This window comes from Mauremys reevesii, linkage group 2, assembly GCF_016161935.1.
Source record: "Mauremys reevesii isolate NIE-2019 linkage group 2, ASM1616193v1, whole genome shotgun sequence".
Lineage (NCBI taxonomy): Eukaryota > Metazoa > Chordata > Testudines > Geoemydidae > Mauremys > Mauremys reevesii.
The window spans coordinates 203469996-203491163 of NC_052624.1; the positions used below are offsets into that span (position 1 = coordinate 203469996).

General features: G+C 42.3%; 1 protein-coding gene across 5 annotated transcripts in view; it reads left to right on the top strand.

Moving 5' to 3' along the window:
- The window catches only part of DLGAP1 (DLG associated protein 1), a 593928-nt gene that overhangs the window by 125990 nt on the left and 446770 nt on the right, over positions 1 to 21168 (top strand). Inside the window, exon 1 of one of the 5 annotated variants that reach the window (XM_039526429.1) lies at positions 9926 to 9957. The exons of the other annotated variants lie outside the window; for them this stretch is intronic. The gene's annotated coding sequence lies outside the window, so the exon portion shown is untranslated. Of the gene's footprint in view, positions 1 to 9925; positions 9958 to 21168 lie in introns of those variants that run through there. 5 annotated transcript variants of the gene reach the window in all.

A 21168-nucleotide genomic window follows, 5' to 3' on the forward strand; every position in this document is an offset into this window, starting at 1 on the left:
AAAGTGTGTTTTTTTCCCTTATATCGCATAGAATCATAGAATCTCAGGGTTGGAAGGGACCCAGGAGGTCATCTAGTCCAGCCCCTTGCTCAAAATAGGACCAATCCACAACTAAATCATCCCAGCCAGGGCATTGTCAAGCCTGACTGTAAAAACCTCTAAGAAAGGAGATTCCACCACCTCCCTAGGTAACCCATTCCAGTGCTTCACTACCCTCCTAATGAAAAAGTTTTTCCTAATATCCAAACTAAACCTCCCCCACTGCAACTTGAGACCATTACTCCTTGTTCTGTCATCTGGTACCACTGAGAACAGTCTAGATTCATCCTCTTTGGAACCACCTTTCAGGTAGTTGAAAGCAACTATCAAATCCCCCCTTGTTGTTCTCTTCTGCAGACTAAACAATCCCAGGTCCCTCAGCCTCTCCTCATAGTCATGTGCTCCTGCCCCTTAATCATTTTTGTTGCCCTCCGCTGGACTCTTTCCAATTTTTCCACATTCTTCTTGTAGCGTGGAGCCCAAAACTGGACACAGTATTCCAGATGAGGCCTCACCAATGTCGAATAGAGGGGAATGATCACATCCCTTGATCTGCTGGCAATACCCCTACTTATACAGCTCAAAATGCCATTAGCCTTCCTGGCAACAAGGGCACGCTGTGGACTCTTATCCAGTTTCTCATCCACTGTAACCCCTAGGTCCTTTTCTGCAGAACTGCTGCCCAGCCATTCTGTCCCTAGTCTGTAGCAGTGCATGGGATTCTGCCGTCCTAAGTGAAGGACTTTGCATTTGTCCTTGCTGAACCTCATCAGATTTCTTTTGGCCCAATCCTCTAATTTGTCTAGGTCCCTCTGTATCCTATCCCTACCCTCCAGCGTATCTACCATTCCTCCCAGTTTAGTGTCATCTGCAAACTTGCTGAGGGTGCAGTCCATGCCATCCTCCAGATCATTAATGAAGATACTCAACAAAACTGGCCCCAGGACTGACCCTTGGGGCTCTCCGCTTGATACCGGCTGCCAACTAGACATGGAGCCATTTATCACTAACAAGAGCCATTCTATAGAACAATGGAATTACTTAACATATGCTTTCTTCTTTATGGCATATGAGAATATATGCTATTTTCTTGTTGTCATAAGCTTTTTTGATCCTGTATGTCCTTGGCATGGTTCTTGCTAGATGTCCGACTTTTGTGAATATTGTAGGATTTTGCATAAACTGTGTCTGCGTTTATTTTCTCAGCAGTAGCATCATGGTGGCGTGGTATTTGAAACTCTAAGGACATGCCTCTCATTGATTGTTAATTGTAAAGGAAATCATTTTAGCTGTGCACTTGTGTATTGCGTTGAAATACACCAATTCTGATATGCCCCAAAGGAACGCGTGTAACAAGGATACCCGAGATTCCTGAGAACATTTTTGATACACAATAAACACAATGTGTAATGTGCATGTTAATGTCAAATCCATACTATGGAGATGTGGGACTTATTTCCAGCTTTGTAGTAGTGGAAAGGAAGTTATTTCAGATCCATTGACTAGTATTTTAGCACATGTTTAAGTCAATGGACTTAAAATTAGGCGTATGCTTTGATGAATTGGGGCCTTAATGCATATGGTGGCAGGGGTTGTTTTTCACGAACTTATGTGAATTCCAATAAAAAACATTAAGTGGAATTGATCACCTTAAGTGGATAAGAACTGTGTTGTAAATAATTTTAAAATGATTAGTTATAAATCAGATAATTGAATTTTTTTAAATATACAAAGTCAAGTAAGGGATAACTGTCTGAAATGGCTTATGTTAAATGTCAGCTTTTTTTTCCTTTTGTTAAAATATGACACAAACTATTTATGAAAGAGGAAAAACATATCTTAATGGCGCTAATAATGAATAAAAATCAGATCCTGTGATGACAGGCATGTGCACCAAGTTTCAGTAAAAATGAATTCAAATAGCCTCCTTTGGGTTTTAGATTAGATGACTGAGGATGTTCCATGCAACCATGTCAGCTGTGATTTTGTGATATACACTAGAAATGCTGATAGAGCCTTAGCTGTACCAGTCCACTCCTGAGTGTGACTAGAATTAAGTAATAAGGAATGACAGAGAGAGCATTTCTAGGCAATTTTAGCTTGTTTGAGGAGGTTTTACAAGACAGAATGCGAAAAATCAAGAGCCTAATTCTGCCAGCCTTAGTAGTTCGTTCAATCAGTGTGGGACTATTTGCATAATAAAACACTGTTGTTCACTGTGAAGAACCTGACAGAATTGGGTCCCAGGTGATTTGAAACTTTGAGAATTACTACTTGACCACCTGAGAATTGTAAGAGTGACTAGGAATGCTCTGCTTTTTGTTCTATTAGTATTATAAAATGGAACTAACGCATAATAATAATGAAAACAGGTCTCTGCATTTATTAAGTTTTAGTGGTATGATACCATTGAGAGCCAGCCAGAAATCTCTGCTGATGTCCACATTGATTTTATAGTAAACATTTACTGTTCTGTTCAAGCTTCCTGCCTTGGCTTCTACATTCTGCTAAAAAGGGAGGTGATGCCTTTTCTTTCATCCTCATATTTTGCTTTATTTTCAATGTAGCAACAGCACCTAAGATATATAATATAATAGTCGTTCTTTTTGGCACCAAATCTTTTTGCATTTTGAAGTAATTAGTCACTGGTAAGGTTGCTAGATTCAGTGTACCAGAATGTGGGGCTATGTGCTGATACTCTCCAAAGGGAGAGATCCCCCTAAGAAATTTTTCAGTCCTTCCAGACAGCTTGTCAGCATTGAAAATGGAAGTTGCAACCATGATTCCTCAAGAAAATGATGATTGTAGAATGAATGTTTGCACTGCTGCCCACTGCATTGCCTACAGCATCTTTTGCGTTGCTTGTTCTAAGTATGAAAGCAGAGAGCATGAAGAATGAGAAATACCACATCGAAAATCTGGAGTTCCTCTGCAAATTCTGGATTTTTTTGACCACCTTCTTCAGACATATGCCTGTGTACTAGTAGAATTCAGCTAAAAAAAATCTACAGTTGATTTGTTTGATTTTTCTCTTTTCTTGTGCACAGACATACGTTCTGTATAATATTTATGGCAGGATATCTCTGTCCTTTGGAACTATACTGCATGTAGAGGAGTCGTACTCACCCCTGCGGCGCCTCCTGCTGGTGACTCTTGGGAATTAGCTCATTCCAGCTTCGGATCACCCTCTGTAGGCCGGTGATCCTCCTGTCCTCTGGCCCCCGTGTCCCTCCCTGGACCCCGGTGCCCTTTTTACATGGGGTGCTGCCCCTAGCTAGCACCCCATGTATTCTCTTTGGGTCTCCCCTCCCTGGGGAACCTCCACCCACTATCCTCACCTTGCCTCAGTATATGGCTACTGCCAGTCATTGTCTAGTCCCACACCCTGGGGCAGACTGCAGTATCAGCCTACTCATCACTGGCAAGGAGGGTTTGGACCTGCTGCCTTGGCCTACCCCTGGGCTGCCCTCTGCAATCCCCAGTACCTATTAGCCCAATGCTAGGCTGCAGCCTGGGGCTTTCCAGGCTAGAGCTCCCCAGCCTTTCCCCATCCCTGCTTCACTCAGGTACCTTATGTCCAGCTCCCTGCAGCCAGGCCCATCTCCCTCTATAGCTAGAGAGAGACTGATTTGGCTTCTGGCTCACAGCCTCTTATAGGGGCCAGCTGGGCCTGATTGGGGCATGGCCACAGCTGAGCCTACTTTCCCCAATCAGCCCAGGCTTCTTGCCCCAGCCTAAAGGCTGCTTTCTCCAGCTACAGCCCCTTCACAGGGCTGTTTTTAACCCCTTCAGTGCAGGAGCAGGGGACCACCCTGCTACACTGCATATAAAATCTATTCTGGTATTTTCACATTTTGAATGATGCCTGATCTTCTACAGCAGATAACTTTATTGGCTGATTTTTATTCACTTTACTAGAAGCCTTTAAAATATTCTTAGCAAAAACCACAGAAATAATTTGTAATCAAATTATCTCAGAGATAGATAATCTTTCAAAGAGAGGACTAGAAAGTGAGTTAAACTTGAAATCCTCAAATCCACTATGATAGTGTGAAAATGTTATGGAAAGATCTTATTTATCATGTCTAACAAATTACAGTCTATTACAAGTTTTTAGTGATACTGTCTGATGCCTCAGCTGAGCCTGCTTTTATAACAGTAGTGTTTCTATGCTCTTTATTTGTGCATCTGGAGAACTAGTGAGTGATGATAAAATTCTTACATTTACTGAAGTGCTTCTGCCAAAAAGACTAGCAAAGCATATTATTACTATATGTATGCAGCACATATCTAGGCTGAGGGTGGGCAACCAATCAACACACAGCATAGTGAATAATAATGGAAGGAGGGAAAATTTTGTACCAGGAGAAAATCCAGTTCTTACAATGGGATCGTGGTATTTTTAAGTTGCTACGGTCGTGTATGAATCTGAGTCTGTTGGGGTAGAGCTATCCCTTTAAAAACCATTGAATGATGAACATTTATTAGTTAGTTGTTAGTTGTTAGTTTTGCCAGACACCTATTGGCTGCCTGTGCAGTTGTCAGGCTTGTAAAGAAGCTACTTTCTCAACCTAGAGATATGGCAAAATCCTCCCATCTGGTCCATGGAGGAAATCTGGGATAAGTAGGGAAAAACGGTTTCAGAGAAGAAAAGCCTTCCTATTAAAAGGTGTACAAAACACAGTCCAACATCTGTGCAAAAGCAGGGGTTTTTGTTAAAGTAATTTTTACCATGGCTAGAGGAACTTTTTGCTGTTGTGAGTCTACATGGCATAGAGTGCATGTCCTGGTTCTAGATAAATATATCTATATGGGGCCAAATTGTCAAGACCAGCCATTTATTCACCCACTGTAGTTTGAGGGGAGTGCATAAAGGGTTATGCCAGCAGAGGTGCATAAAGGGGAGTGTCAGCTTCCTGAGCTGGGGCTGCTAAGCACTAGTCTAATTCCAAATTAAGTTTTAGAGGAGCCTGGGCCTGCTCTAAATTGATAGTCCCAAAGGGCCCTTCTGCCAAGTGGGAACAGACATCTATAGTGATTCCCCAGTGACGGAGACATAAGAGGTGACATAGGGCTACTTCAGCAGCCCTATGCCATATAGTGATTCCCCCACGATGTGGGAGTTCCTGAATCTCAGCTTAGGATGAATTTCAAGCTGTCTCTGCTACTAGATCAGCACTGAGCAGCTGCAACAGTCCTGGGAATCTGGCCCATGTAATTTCTCATGTGAAAGAGAATGAATGGAGTTGTACAATATCTTTACCATCAGTATTTCTCACACAGATACAAACTGTCCTAAACTCCTGAGAAAATATTGCATGAGCAGTAACAGCTCCTGGAATTTGCTAGTAGAGTAATCAAGCTATTCAGAAACACTAATGATCCATGGTGGCTTCCTATTGAGTATATCTCTTGATCTGGGCCATTCATCATTTACATACTCTACATTATTGCTTAGATTGTTTTTATGAGAAAAAACAAGAATAAAAATATACTGTAGCTTTTATTAGTACAAACAGTATATGCAGATCTAGACTTGTGCAAACCTGAAGGTTCACAAGAGAAAAGAAGAAATTGTTTTGACAGCCAATTCTGAGCATAACGCAGTGAAAAGTAGCTCACTTCATGGTGCATGATTTTGAAGTATTGAGTGTGAGGACTCCATCAGAGTTTCATCAGTGGTTGAATGTGGGGCTAGGTGCTCATTCATAGATGACCACAGTGCAGCAAGCAAAGGTCTGAAGTCATATCACTGTAAATCTAACAAATTGATTCTTGCAGCATTTAATAGATAACACCTTTGAAGCAAAATTCAAAGTTAGGAAATAATTTTTGTTACAGCAAATATAGCATATGCTCTGTACATTGAGATTGTCTGGGGGAGAGAGAGAGATCACAGACACCTCAGGGGAAAGCTTTTACATTTCTCTAGGGGGTGGCTGTATTATCTTGGCTAGCAATATAAAGCATAGCTGATTGTTTCCATAAAGAAAAGCTATCTAGTGCTGTTTTTCAGATGAGAATTTCATTTCCCACAAAGTTTCTTAAGCATTTTTGGCCCGAAATGGTAATGGAAGCAGGATTGTACCTCAGCTTCCAATTTGCAACTTCTATGTGTATACAAGGCACTTGTATCTGCTTCAGCTGCATGCATCTTTGGACACTAATGCTTCTAACATCAAGAAAGCCATCTTTTATGATTGACTATATTGCATTATATAATCTATATTACTAGGTTTTGGTTCTCCCACTGCTATTGTACTTATCCTGAGTTATTTTCACTTTAAAAGAGACATTCCATCTTCATCTTTCTTTCCAGTCTTTCTGACTTAATGATTGCAACTTGATTACAATATATACCTCATTGAACATGGCTCTGTTGAATGTTTACCAGCAGAAGATGATGGTGGCTTTTTCCCCCCTCAGCAATATTTTCTTTTATAATCAGCATGTCATGCATTGCTAGACAGTTGTCTTTCAGATCTTTACATTCAGTCTTTGAAACTCAACAATAAGGGCTCATTTAGAGAAAATCTCACCCTCAGTTGTGTTATATTCTCCACCAGTGGGTTTTCCATACAAAATTCTTAGCATTTTTATGCTTTGTTTCTCTTCTTGCTATGAAATTTTATTCACTAGTCATAAAAAAGAGGGGCAGAGGCTGAAGGGAGAAAGAAGCATGCCCTAAGGTGCGGCTGAGTATACTTTGACAGAGTACAGATATTTATAGAATGACACAATTACTTTCAGTGCTAAGATTTATCAGTAATCTGAAAGTAAGAATAGCTTCATGTAGGCCTCAACTGGGGAGGATCAATGCATGTACTTTATATTTAAAGCAGGTGATGATCTTCATGTAATGTCTAGTATCTGAGCCAAGGGAGGATTTTTACAGCTCAAGTCAAAGGAAATAAATCTTATGTCTGCATTGTTTGAGGAGAACTAGCTTGTAATCATATTTATTGTAATTTTTTGTAACCATTTGGTAGTAAATCTATCAATTTACTGCCACAGATAATTTTCACTTGTTTCTATGGTTCCGCTAAATGGAGTCCTAAATGAAAGACAGCACTGTGACACCGCACAGTGGGATACAAGGAAGGTGTCTTTTTAAATTCTTTTCGTACTGACAATGCCTAGTTTCTGACTCCGTGCAAATAATGAGGAAAATTAGTATCAAACATAATTTTTCGTAATGGAATTCAGCTTGTAAATGTCATTAGAATGCCATGAGGCACTCTCTTCCTGAAAACTCAGTCAGCTAGTTGTTTTCTTCTTTTGAGGATAGTATGTTTTGTTTTTTTGAGATCTTGCAAATACAGGGGCATCTACATTCCTGATACAAATTATTTGCATGTAACACAGATAAGAAGTTTGTAATTAGTGAAGAGGTTGTTTGGATAAAAAGCATGTACTTTAAATAACTCAGTTTCATTATCAGCAATACTAATAACACTGTAAATGGTTAGAATGAAAAGTATAAAAATTTATTTTCCAGTGTTTTTGCAATTCTTGCAGGGATCTGGGGCAGTAACAATATGCTGGTTGGTTGCACTTTCTGGTGGATCTGGGTTTCTAACACTTCTGGGAATATTTTCTTTTTAAAAAAATTAAAAATATAATTGAAAATATTTATATTACGTTTTTAACTCTTACCTCTGTTTTTAAGATAACTGAAATATTGTGCCTGAACAAATGTGATAGTGTCCCTTTAAACGGCAAAAGACTTTGACTGAATAAAGTAAAGGAGTAAATAGAAAGATGCACAGTCAAGTAAACATGAAGTTATGCACCTATTTGGTGTGAATTAACTTACTGTTTTCCTTCAGGTGATGCATAAGATGGGGTAATTCCCAAACACAAAGACAAAACAGACTTTGTGTGAGGACCACTGTGGCAGTTTTTAGGAGGGAAACCTCCCACAGCTTGGGGTATGGCCAAGTATCAGCGCAACCAGGATGCAGCTGCTCGGTTTGTATGAAGAGAATCCACTCCTTTTGCAGACCTATTGGCCCCATCCTACCATTCCCTGTGCTTGACTCTCTCCTCACATGGTAACACTTAGAGACCTACAACAGAGCTCAGCTCTGTAGAGCACAGGAAGATGTGGAGTCCCCTCTCCAGCCTCTCTACTCTCTATCTTCCCTCACGGGTCTGAATTGTAGTGTCTCTGGTGTATTTTGGGGCTTCCACAGCTTTGAGGTCCCTGGCGGATTTTGCAGAGCTAGTTGGATTATTTTGTAGCAAAGAAATTAGCTGGATGAGGCCCTTTATGATCAGGAATAATTTGCGAACTGATGCAGTTGTATTTGTTGATCACAAGTGTTCACCAAATAGTTTGAACGAGCAGTTTTCGACTGTGGAGTTTTTATTAGCTGTTCAGTTCAGTTTTTCATTATTTATTGTTCATTGCATATGACTGGCCGCTTAAATCATATGGTATTATTTCTCCTGCCTTATATGGATCCTTGAAAGATTTTTAAACTGATGAATAATGGTGATTAGCAAATGTAGAAGAGTGAATACTTATGTTCATGCATAAATGTCCTTGTGATTAGTGATCATAGTATTGAAACAGGATGAAATTCATTCCCATAACTAGGACCTGCACGAGACCTACCTACTGCTTAGCCCCTTAAGTGGGATTAACTGTTACAGTGGCTTTCTTCTGGTCGTCTGTGCAGAGGTGAATTAATCCATTTAAAAAAAAATTATTCCCCAAGCAGACATGATAACAAAAACCCACACTTGTGGCTATTAACAAATAAAAAGGGCACAAATATGGAGAATCAGGTCAGCCATGTGGAATAGGCACACATTTTTGCAAACTCTTTTTCAGTATTTGACAGTGTTTCTAAATGAGTATAAAATAGGTAGATAAGCTACAAGATAATTATAATTACATTTATAATTTCCGTAAACTATTACCCTGATTTTGAGTCAAGGCATGGAAGCGTAAGGGTGCTGTGCACACACCTGCTTACCTTTGCAAAGGGCTGGGGAAGGAAGAGGAATGGACATAGACTTGGCCTGCCCCCACTAATGAGTGTGTCAGTGGAGCTGAGCCAGCAAGACTCAGTAGTTTTCTGCTGTTATTAGGCCAGCAGCAAATTACTGTCTCCCAGAAATAAGAGGAACAGGAAATGAATTGTGGCCTGCTTCTGGACTATGTCCTTGGGATACAATCTTAAGCAGTCAACAGGGGGAAACTGTAACGGAGAGATATGTACTCATAGCCAACAAGTACAGATGTAAGGGGACTATGGTGATGAGAAATGTATGTGCTGTATTAATAAAATTCTGATCCATGTCTGATTCAATAACAGATGCTTATTCAGATGGTACAGTTTAGAGCCTCACATCTTATGTCAATACATGATTAGATTTCAAGTACCTATGGAAAGGCTGCCAAATCTGCCTGTATAAATCTAGCCAAATCTGTCTTGATAACTCCAAACAATCTTGCATGTTTTCAGCAGGCACTGGAAAAAGTGACAGCAGTAAGAAGGTGTTTTCACTCTGCTAACAGAGTGTGACAGTGTGCAGGAGTGATCCTGCATTGTGCATTGACTGATCCTTCCTTTACCAAGGGGCTGTCCTCACCTTAAGCTTCCTCCCCTCCCCTTTACACAGGTGCTTAGGAGAAGGAATATAATAGGGCTATGGTGATTTGCACCAGCTGAAGATCTGTTTAGAGAGTGGAAAATGTCTGTGGAAGGCAGGACTCAACACCTCAGGATCACAGAACTGAGATGAACTTCATCTGGGGAATTTCTGGTCACTCTTTTTCTTTTGGGTAACTTGTTTTTATTTCTTGTTATAAATATGATCCCTCAAGGAGAAAGCCTTGCTGACTGCACCTCCGTTGTGTTTGTGCTGAGTCATTCCACCAGGTTATAGGGAGAATGCAGGCAAAAGGTTAGTTTTTTCTAACTTTTTCAGAGGAGTGAGTATTGCAGAAGGTGTGTAGGTGTGATAAACTGAAATGAATAACTCTAGGGAATGAAGAGAAAAGAAGTTGTCATGTTTCAAGTAATACTCTTACGAATTTGTCACTGCTAAAACTCTTCTTGGTTACAAAAGATATGTACATACATTGTTTATTTGAATAACCATTAAGAAGGAAATGGTTGTTTAGACTGTGCAAATGAGAGCACCTGTCTCCAGGTTAGATAAGGATGTTAATCACGATGTGATTTTGAGCACAAAAATATGCCCGAGTTGTTTGTAAATTGGAGAAATATGTGCACATGCTTGGATGCATGCAATTGCATGATCAAAGCTTTTAATTCTGCACTGCTTAAAATGTCTCTCATTTACCAGGTTAGGTATGTACATACTAAAGGCCAAATTCTGTCTTTGGATGCAGTTGCTATTGAATTCAATAGGAGTCCGTTGTGTGCTTGATTGGGCAACAGTTGGACCTGAAAGGCTATTAGAATGCTATTAGAATGTACTGGGAAAATGCAGATACCCGTGCCAAAAAAAAAAATTGTATTGCAAGACATTTTCAATTATTTAAACTTACTGCACCTGGACACTACTCTATCAGAAAACAGAACATGATGGTTCTAATTCTTCCTGTTTTCCTTTTGAAATTACCATTGTGCGCACACAGTATATAAGCATATATACCCAAAACATCCTGTTGGAAAGTAAGAAAGATTGGTTTCCTACTTTCTGCTCCAAGCAACCAAAGTAAATAAGACATTTGTTGTAAGACTAGGACTCTCTATGTTTAGATTCATCTTAGAGCAAAAACTTGTGGTCCTGAAAATAAGGGATTTTCATGGGAACACTAACAAAATCTTAAGTATAGTGGTATGAAGGTAAATAATATTCCCTCTGGCCATAAAAATGAAATCTGTTGGGGGCGGGGAGGGAGGAGTTATGTAATTTGCTCCTAGTTCAGAAATGACATGTTTCACAGTTCCACCTGTGGTGATGCTTTAGGGCAACCTCTAAGCCTTAATGCTGAACTCTAATTAGTGTGGACAGGATCACAGTGCTGGCTTTTTGAGGGAACACAAGATAACATGCAGACAACATAAATTACCAGTGAAGTAACATGACTGGCTTTGACATTGTGATCAGTTCATTTATAAAATTATTTTTGTCCACTATTCCATTTCGTAATAATTTGGCAATAGCTATCAAAACATTTTGCACTCTGGTGCTGTAGGGAACCAGACTTCCAGATAAGTATAGAAGTAGCTATGTAGCTGGAGGGTTTATGGTAATTCTGTAAGCAGTAAAGTGTCTCTGCAAGGGAGAGATAAACAGCTAGTAATCCTCATAAGTCCCCACTGATAGCCTATCCATCTCTGCTATAAATTAGAAAGCCTAGAGATTAGGAAAGCTAGGCTGGGTGTAGCTCACAGCATTAATCACAGATTTAGGACAACAGTGTGCTGAAATACTGTCCATGGTATTTTACTCTAGGTTAAATTAGTACTTAATGTAGTTTGGCATAAATATATAGGAAGACTGATTTTTGTTTAACGTTTGCAGAGAGAGTTTTGCAAAAGACACTATCTCATAAATTCTTTAAAACGAAAAGATCAACTACAGTGTATAGATAACAGTACATTGTTTGTTGTGAAAACATTGTGCTGTTCTGAAATTCCTCCATTCCTCTAAATTATGAAGAATTCTTATTCTGTTTTTGTTTACATTCGTTTTATATGCACTTAGGGCGAAATTGACTTCAGAGCTTGTGTGTATTTTTGTTTGCATGGGAGGACAAGGTGGGTGAGGTAGTATCTTTTATTGGACCAACTTCTGTTGGTGAGAAAGACATGTTACTTTGTGCTTTCAGAATCTATATTTGTTTATGCAAATTGGGCTATGAGACATGCCATCACTTGATTTTTCACATGCAAATTTCCGTTTCAGCATGCAAAATTTGCATGGGCTCTTCTAAAAATATGGAATTCAATGGGTAGAAGCAAATGATTGAAACAAATGTTCTTCTATTAGTGCAGAAGTTATTTTAAAATGGTAGCAATAATTTCATAAATAACATCAGACTCATTTTATTCAGATCCATAATGAGGAAATAATGAATCATTTCAGTCAGCAGAATAAAGAAATAATTTACTCAGCAGAAAAGTCTGATACCCATATGTTTTTATGATGATAATTCAAAGGCAACCATGTTAGATTACCAAACTGTGTCATAAACAGAATGAATATGCTTTAAAAGACCATTTCATTTTCTAAAGTTAGTTAACTTTTTTATTTTGCTTTGTTACATACCACATTCATACCATGATGTTTTATATTCCAAACCCAATATAAAATGTTTTAATACATATAGTTCTAAAATTGGATATTTTATAGTATGTCAGTCTTGAATTTTATATCCGATTCTTCTGTCAAACATTCATCTCTCTTAACTCCTGAACATAAATTCCAGATTTTATTTTAAAGCTTTCACAGTAGTTGTAACCTGGAAACTATATTTTTCTATGCACTTTATTTAAATCTTTGAAAGTGTGTGCGTGACTGCAGCTTGAACATTTTAGATAGTATCAAATTCAATGAACTATTGCTTAAATGATGAACATGGATATATAGCACCAAAAACCTCCATTTCATGGTTTTTTATGTATTGTAACTGTGTGACGTCTAAGATACAGTGAACGTGTTTCCACCATGTTATCTATGACTGCATTGCTTGTTTTTGTTTTCAAGCTGCCTCTATACATTTTTCAAGTTTAGGAGGAGTCAGAAGGTGCTAACTTCCCGAAAGGACAGGCAGACAGTTAACTGTCAGACAAACTTTAAATAATTACAGTATTTTATGAAAGTCTTAACTGTGTGTGTGTGTGTGTGTGTGTGTGTGTTTGGGGGGCGGTATTGTGGTGAATCGGTGGGAGATTATATATATAAAAAATAAAAATGTGTGTGTGGTGGTTTCTGCTTGAAAGTCTTCTGTTCCTTTCGCATCTCCACTCCTGTCATGTCCTCAACAGCAAGCGTGCCCCATCCTCACACCTAATGATGTCTCCCTCCAATATTGCTCCTTTGCTCCAGAGAATGTTGTCAATCTGCCTGCTTATTACAAGTGCCAATCTGAGGAACTAGTTGCCAGTGATCCACAGGTGGCTCTCTAGGGAAATATCTCAGCACCTGAGACATCAGCTGATCTCCCCTCTCACTGCCCTCTCCCAAAAAAAAGGGGCATGGAAGGAATAAAAGGAAGGTAGGAGCAGAAGATTTCTCAAGGAAGAAAAGCTATAAGCTCTGCATCCTAGTGAACTTTGTTCATTCTGTGCAGTATGACATATGTGGTGAAATTTGCCTGCTTTTTCTGGTGTCCTTAGTTTCATTTTAGGGGAAGTTGTCTCTTTTTAATGACCAGATGCTTCTTGATTAGTATGAGAAAAGTGCTTACAGGTAAGAAAATGCCTAGTGAGCTCACTGTGTGCTTTGAGATCAGGATGAGGAATCTTGGATTAGCATAAATCTATCCCTAAATATGGGAGTAACTATTAACTATGTTTCTAAAACTTAGATATGAAATCCCTCCCACACCAATTTCCTCAACATTATGCTCTTTATCAAACTTTGATCTAATCAAGTAGAAGTCTAGAGCCCCCATGATGTATACCTGTTACAAGAATATGAAACTGATCATAAATCACTTGAAAGCACATCTGGGAAAAAACACTCTTGTCTTTTACCACCTAGAATCCCATGTATGACACTGCTGTGCTCTACTAATCACCCTGGTGTCTGGCTGCGCGTAATCAGCGGCCAGGCGATTTGCCTCAACCTCTCACCCTGCCATAACCGTCTCCCCCTTACTGTGGAGCACACAGCAAGCGGCATAACAATAGGCATATTGGTTTTGCTGAGATCTAAGTGACTCAGTAAACTGCGCCAGCACGCTTTTAAATGTCCAAATGCACATTCTACCATCATTCTGCACTTGCTCAGCCTATAATTGAACAGCTCCTAACTACTGTCCAGGCTGCCTGTGTATGGCTTCATGAGCCATGGCATTAAGGGGTAGGCTGGGTCCCCAAGGATATCTAAAGGCATTTCAACGTCCCCAACAGTTATTTTCTGGTCTGGGAAGCAAGTTCCTTCCTGCAGCTGTTCATACAGACCAGAGTTCCTGAAGATGGGAGCGTCATGTACCTTTCCCGGCCATCCCACGTTGATGTTGGTGAAAGGTCCCTTGTGATCCACCAGTGCTTGCAGCACCCTTGAAAAGTACCCCTTGCAGTTTATGTACTGGCTGTGTGGTGGTCTGGTCCCAAGATAGGGATATGGGTTCTGTCTCTCGCCCCACCACAGTTAGGGAATCCCATTGCAGCAAAGCCATCCACTATGACCTGCACATTTCCCAGAGTCACTACCCTTGATATCAGCAGCTCAGTGATTTGCTTTGGCTACTTGCATCACAGCAGCCCCCACAGTATATTTGCCTACTCCAAATTGATTCCTGACTTACCGGGAGCTGTCTGGTGTTGCAAGCTTCCAGAGGGCTATTGCCACTCACTTGTGAACTGTGAGGGCTGCTCACATCTTGGTATTCTTGCATTTCAGGGCAGGGGAAAGTTAGTCACAAAGTTCCTTGAAAGTGCCCTTACGCATGCGAAAGTTTCGCAGCCACTGGGAATCATCCCAGACCTGCAAAGCTATGTGGTCCCACCAGTCTGTGCTTGTTTCCCAGGCCCAGAATCAGTGTTCAATGACATGAACATGCCCTGTTACCACCATGATGTCCAAATTGCCAGGGCCCGTACGGGCCTTGAGAGAAGTCTGTGTCCATGTCCTTATCACTATCGTGCTCGTGCTGTTGTCTCCATCCTCGCCTGCTTTTGCAGGTTCTGCTTCTGCACATACTGCAGGATAATGCGCGAGGTGTTTACAGTGCTTACAACAGCAGCGGTGAGCTGAGCGGGCTCCATGCTTGCCGTGGTTTGGCGTCTGCAGGAGAGCAGAGTTGCAGCGGAAATGGTGGATGACGACGGGATGCCACGAGAATAGATATTTATAAAGAACAACAAGAGGGCCTGTGAGGTTGATTCACGGCACCAGGAGAGCAGAGTTACAGCAGAAGCGGTGGTTGGATGACGATGGTTAGCACTCCTACTGCACCGTCTGCTGAAAGCAGTATGGCATCTGCACGGAAAAAAGGCACGAAACGATTGTCTGCCTTTGCTTTCACAGAGGGAGGGGCGACTGACGACATGTACTCAAAACCACCCGCGACAATGTTTTTGCCCCATCATGCATTGGGAGTTCAACCCAGAATTCCAGTGGGCAGCGGAGACTGCGGGAACTGTGGGATAGCTACCCACACTGCAACGCTCCGAAAGTCGACGCTAGCCATGGTACTGTGGATTCACTCTGCTGACTTAATGCGCTTAGTGGGGGGGCACACAATCAACTGTATAAAATTGCTTCCTAAAAATCAACTTCTATAAATTCAACCTAATTTCATAGTGTAGACATACCCTGAGGTTGCAGAGCTAGATGGGGGCTAGTCTTCAGTGCGGTGATGCTGCCCAGTGAAATAAAAGATAAGTAGCCTTGAGAGGTGTTAGGAACCAGGTCACAGGACAAGTGGCTAGATAAATGTATATCTGAAATAAAGTATAATTGATTAAATGACTGAAAAGTATTTCAAAGATGTTGGCCATATGTATGTAAAGTTATTTCCAATTGTCATAGAGTAGCTACAGTTGGTAAAAAGAGGGATACATAGATGGATAGATTTGCTCCTAAAAGGATGACTGTGCTAATCAGATTTTGCAGTTTTAGCATGCCAGTGCTATGTTAATGGTTGTGACCTGCTGCTGAGCATGCTCAGTATTAACATAAGACTGAAAGTATATGGAGTCAAAAGGTCATGCACTCAATAAAAGTACTGTGAATTCTCTTCTGACTAACCTGCGTGTTGAGTGCTTGCCAACAGTTATGTATATCTGATGATGTTTCACTTATGGGGAAACTACTAGATTAAAAATCATGGGCCAAATTCTGCTATTAGTTTTTTCAATGACATCTTAAGTTACTAAACTAAAAAGAATTTAAAAAATCTAAAACTTTTCACAGCAATACATTTTTTACATCTTGCACTTTTGTTCACCTTGGATGATGATGATGATGATTTCTATGAAAATAGAGTCATGCTCACATTCATGTTATAATACCCTACCAGGCAATTGCAATGTTTGGATTACAAACAAAGCCCCTGTTCTTGTTGCACAAGCACAGGTTTTTTTCCAAAAGTAATTTGGCCTGAATATTAATGGCTTACTATTAGAACCCTAAAATTAATATTGTCCTAATGAAGGGCGGGCAGGGCTAACTTTCATCATTAGCTTTTTTTTTCTTTCTTCTTCTTTGTTTTCTCTTAACAGTTTGCCATATTGGAATTATAGTATAATAATGAATTCCTGAATTAAAGTTATTAGCAGATGCTAGAGAAATGAACTTGCCTGATTGAGCGAGATAATGCAGCAGATAAAAGCTATAACAGATAGAATTTTTTTTGTTTGTGTAGTTTACATTTTGTCATCTTATACACTGCCGTATATGATATAACATGACATATACACATATGAACGCCATTTGTTAGAGAAGAGTCAACATGGCTTTTGTAAAGTGACATCATGCCTCACCAATTTATTAGAATTCTTCGAGGGGTTAACAAAAATGTGGACAAGTGTGATCCAGTGGATATAGTGCACTTGGACTTTCAGAAAGCCTTTGACAAGGTCCATCACCATAGGCTTGTGACAGGTTGGACCCCTTGGGAAGCCATCTGATGTGCTGAGATACCACTGAGTCTACCTGTTCTGCCAGCATGGGCCCCCTTTAACCTGTCTTGCTGAGCCAAGCTCTTAAAACCTCCTCTAATGCGCACACATAGGCAGGGCCACACCCAGCTGCAGATCAGCTCTTGGAAGACTCAGCTTAAGGGACTTGCTCCAGCACTTGGATGTCCACCTCCCTTTGAGTGCAGACCCAAAGATATATTATGAAATTCGCCCCCTCCCTCAATGTGACGAGAGGTGTGCACACTCCTTCACATAACACAAGAACCAGGGTTCACCTAATGAAATTAATAGGCAACAGGTTTAAAACAAATAAAAGGAAATACTTTTCACACAACACACAGTCAACCTCTGGAACTCATTGCCAGGGATGTTGTGGGTTCAAAAAAGAATTGGACAAGTTCATGGAGGTTAGGTCCATCACGATGGTCAGGGATGCAACCCCATGCTCTGGATATTGGGCTAGTTGGACCATTGATCTGACCCAGTATGGCTGTTCTTATGTTCTTAAGACATGTTTCAATGATTGAAGCATGTGTTGCTTACTGCCACTTTAAGAGGGAGCTCTGTGCTTCTGCAGTTCCACCATCTGGGGAAAAGGAGAAAATGCTGTAAGACCAAAGAGCCTAGAGATGGCTGCCAGACAGGCAAATCTCTGCATATGCTCCTTTTTCCAAGCCTGATTCCATTTTCTGACCTTCAAAGACTTTGGGCATGGCTATACTTGTGAGTTTGAGCACATTAAAGCAGCCCAGTGCATTCTAACTCACGACCCATCCACACTGGCAAGGCTCGTAGAGAGCTCTGACTCTGTAGCTAGAGTGCTTCTGGTACTCCACCTCGTTGAGTGGAATAATGTTTGATAAGCCCCCACTGGAGTGCCGCGGTGCCAGTGTGGACGCCCTGCTCTGTTAATGTGCTCTGATCGGCCTCCAGAAGTGTCCCACAATGCCTGTTCTAGCCACTCTGGTCATCAGTTTGAACTCTACTGCCCTGCCTTCAGATGACCAACCATCAGACCCACCCTTTAAATTCTCTGGGAACTTTGAAAATCCCCTTCCTGTTTGCTCAGCCAGGCGTGGAGTGCTCTCAGCACATCTTTCCAGGTGACCATGCCTCCACGTGCCAGGCGATCCCCAGTATGGAGCAATGGCGAGGTGCTGGACTTCATCAGTGTTTGCGGGGAGGAAGCTGTCCAGCCCCAGCTGTGCTCCAGCTGTAGGAATTACAATACCTACGGGCAGATGTCAAGGGACACGATGGAAAGGGACCGGGCTGCTCTGCAGTGCAGGGTTAAAGTGAAGGTGCTGTGGAATGCCTACCGCAAAGCCCGTGAGGCAAACAGCCGCTCTGGTGCTGCCCCCGCGACCTGCCGTTTTTACAAGGAGCTGGACGCGATACTTGGGAGCGACCCCACCTCCACTCTGAGTACCACCATGGACACTTCAGAGTCCAGTCCAACAAGGCATGAGGAGGAGGAGCAAAGCGGGAGTGAGGGTGCTGAGGAGGAGGAAGACACCCTGGCATCCCTAGATGCATGCAGGCAGAAGCTGCTCTCAAACCAGGAGGAAGGTAGCCAGTTGCGGCGGCCGGTACTTGGGAAAGGACAAACACCAGAGGAGGTTCCTGGTAAGCGGCTTTTATTTTGGGAAGGAAGTTATTTGGTGCAGGCTGTTGGGGCGAGGAGGGTGGGGCTGCATGCATGCCTAGTTGCGGAATAGGGCATTCATGTGCTCTCTCACATCATGGTAATCTGCTTCAGTGATCACTTCAAAGGTCTCAGCCAGAACTTGGGCAATGCGCTTGTGCAGGTTTCGTGGGAGAGCCACTGTGGTCCTTATCCCAGTCAGGCTAACATGTCCGTGCCACTATGCCATGAGGGGCGGGGGGACCATTGCTGCACACAGCCAAGCTGCATATGGGCCAGGGTGGAAGCCGCATTACAGCGGAAGACCCTCCCTTGCTTCCCAGGTCACCCTCAGCAGCGAGATATTTTCCAGGACGAACTCCTGTGGAAAATGTGGGGACAGTGTTCAGTATTGGGTTCCCCCTGCAGCTGTTGGCTCTCCCCAAGGCACAGAAACCCAGACAGTACAGCCATGAAAGAATCAGTCCCCCATGACCCTGTGCTTACTTAACATTTTGGGGCACCTGTTAGTTGTGTGTGCTCGCTTTGAGATGGGCAAATTATGCTATTGTGTAGACTGTGTTTGTCTTTAAGTATGGGCGAATCATTGCTCTGTCTGGTATGAACAATGCTGCCTGTGTTAAGTGTTGCATTTTGCATTTACAGATGCAACCGTATGATCTCAGCCATCCGTGTTATCACGGGCCGAGAGGCTGCAAAGAATCAGGAAGAGGCCATGTAGACGCAAAGAGGACATTGCTGCATGAAGTCATTCAGCACTCCTTTAATGAAAATCAAAAAGTGCAGGAGTGGCAGGAGAGTGAAAGGAGGGTCTGCCAGCAGAATGCGGATCACCGGTACCAAAGCACAGAGTGGCTGATAAGCATCATGGAGCGCCAAGCGGACTCAATCCAGGCGCTCGTAGCCATGCAGGTGGAGCACTACTGCCCCCTTCCACCACCACTCCACCCCCGGCCCTCGTCCCAAAACTCTTTCCCTTGTGCCCCCATGTCACTTCCAACCCACTTTCCCCAACATCTGGGTTCTTATTGCCACCAGTTGCCTCCAACATCTGTAGCTTCACCACCCAGTCCTGAAAACAACCCTTACCCACTGCACTCAACCCCCATCACCATGCAGTATAGCCATCCTGAAGTGCAGCACTCATTGAGCCGCACTCCACACAGGAAGGCTGAGTATGATAACAGGACATACGCACATCTGTGATTGTACCATTCCCCACCCCACCCCTTTCTGTTTCCCTAGCAATTGTGTTACTTTTCAATAAATGGATTTTTTTGCTTTGAAAACATTCTTTATTATTGCATAGAGCAAAAGATACCTTAGCCCAGGAAAGCAACAGCCAGTGCAAGTCAGTGTATCATACGTAGCAAACACAGATTCCTACTAACATTGGAACCATTGCACTTTACTCCTGTGCAGGGCATCAGACATTACTGATGGCTTTCAGCCTCAAATTGCTCTCTCAAGGCATCCCTAATCCTTGCAGCCTGCACTGGTCCCCTCTAATTGCCTTGCTCTCTGGCTGTTCAAATTCAGCCTCCAGGTGTTGAACCTCCGAGTTCCATGCCTGAGTGAATCTTTCACCCTTCCCTTCACAAATGTTATGGAGGGTACAGCACGCGGCTAGAACCGTGGGGATGCTGTTATCGGCTAGGTCCAGCTTCCCATACAGAGAGAGCCAGGGGCCCTTTAAATGGATAAAAGCACACTCCACAGTCATTCTGCACCAGCTCAGCCTGTTATTGAACCATTCCTTGCTGCTGTCAAGGCTCCCTGTGTAGAGTTTCATGAGCCACAGCATTAAAGGGTAAGCAGGGTCTCCAAGCATCACAGTGGGCATTTTAACTTCCCCTACTGTGAGCTTCTAGTCTGGGAAAAAAGTCCCGGCCTTCAGCTTCCTGAACAGGCCAGTGTTCCAAAAGATGTGTGTGTCATGCACCTTTCCGGGCCAGCCTGCATAAATGTCAACGAAATGCCCACAGTGATTCACAAGCGCCTGGAGAACCATTGAGAAGTAGCCCTTCCAATTAACATACTCAGAGGCTAGGTGGGCTGGTGCCAGAATTGGAATATGCATCACATCTATCGCCCCTCCGCAGTTAGGGAAACCCATTTGTGCAAAGCCAGCCACAATGTCATGCATGTGACCCAGGGTCATGGTTCTTCTGAGCAGGATGCAATTAATGGCCCTGCAAACTTGCATCAACATGATTCCAACAGTCGACTTTCCCATTCCAAACTGGTTAGCAACCGATCAGTAGCTGTCTGGAGTTTGGCAACTTCCAGATTGCAATAGTCACCCGCTTCTCTACCAGCAGGGCAGCTCTCAATCTCGTGTCCTTGCCCCACAGGGTGGGGTTGAGCTCCTCACACAGTCCCATGAAAGTGGCTTTTCTCATCTGAAAGTTCTGCAGCCACTGCTCGTCCTCCCAGACTTGCATGATGATGTGATCCCACCACTCAGTGCTTGTTTCCCGAGCACGGCAGTGAGCATGTCTGAATGCCACAAGAAATCTCGTGTTGTATGTGTTTCTCGAGTCGATATCATCGTCGGAGTCCTTTGCTGTCACTTTGGATCTTAAGGAATAACTCGACTGCCAAATGTGATGTGCTGGCAAGACTTGTCAGCGTATTCCTCAGTAGTTTGGGCTCCATTCCTGCACACCGAAAGGGAAGACA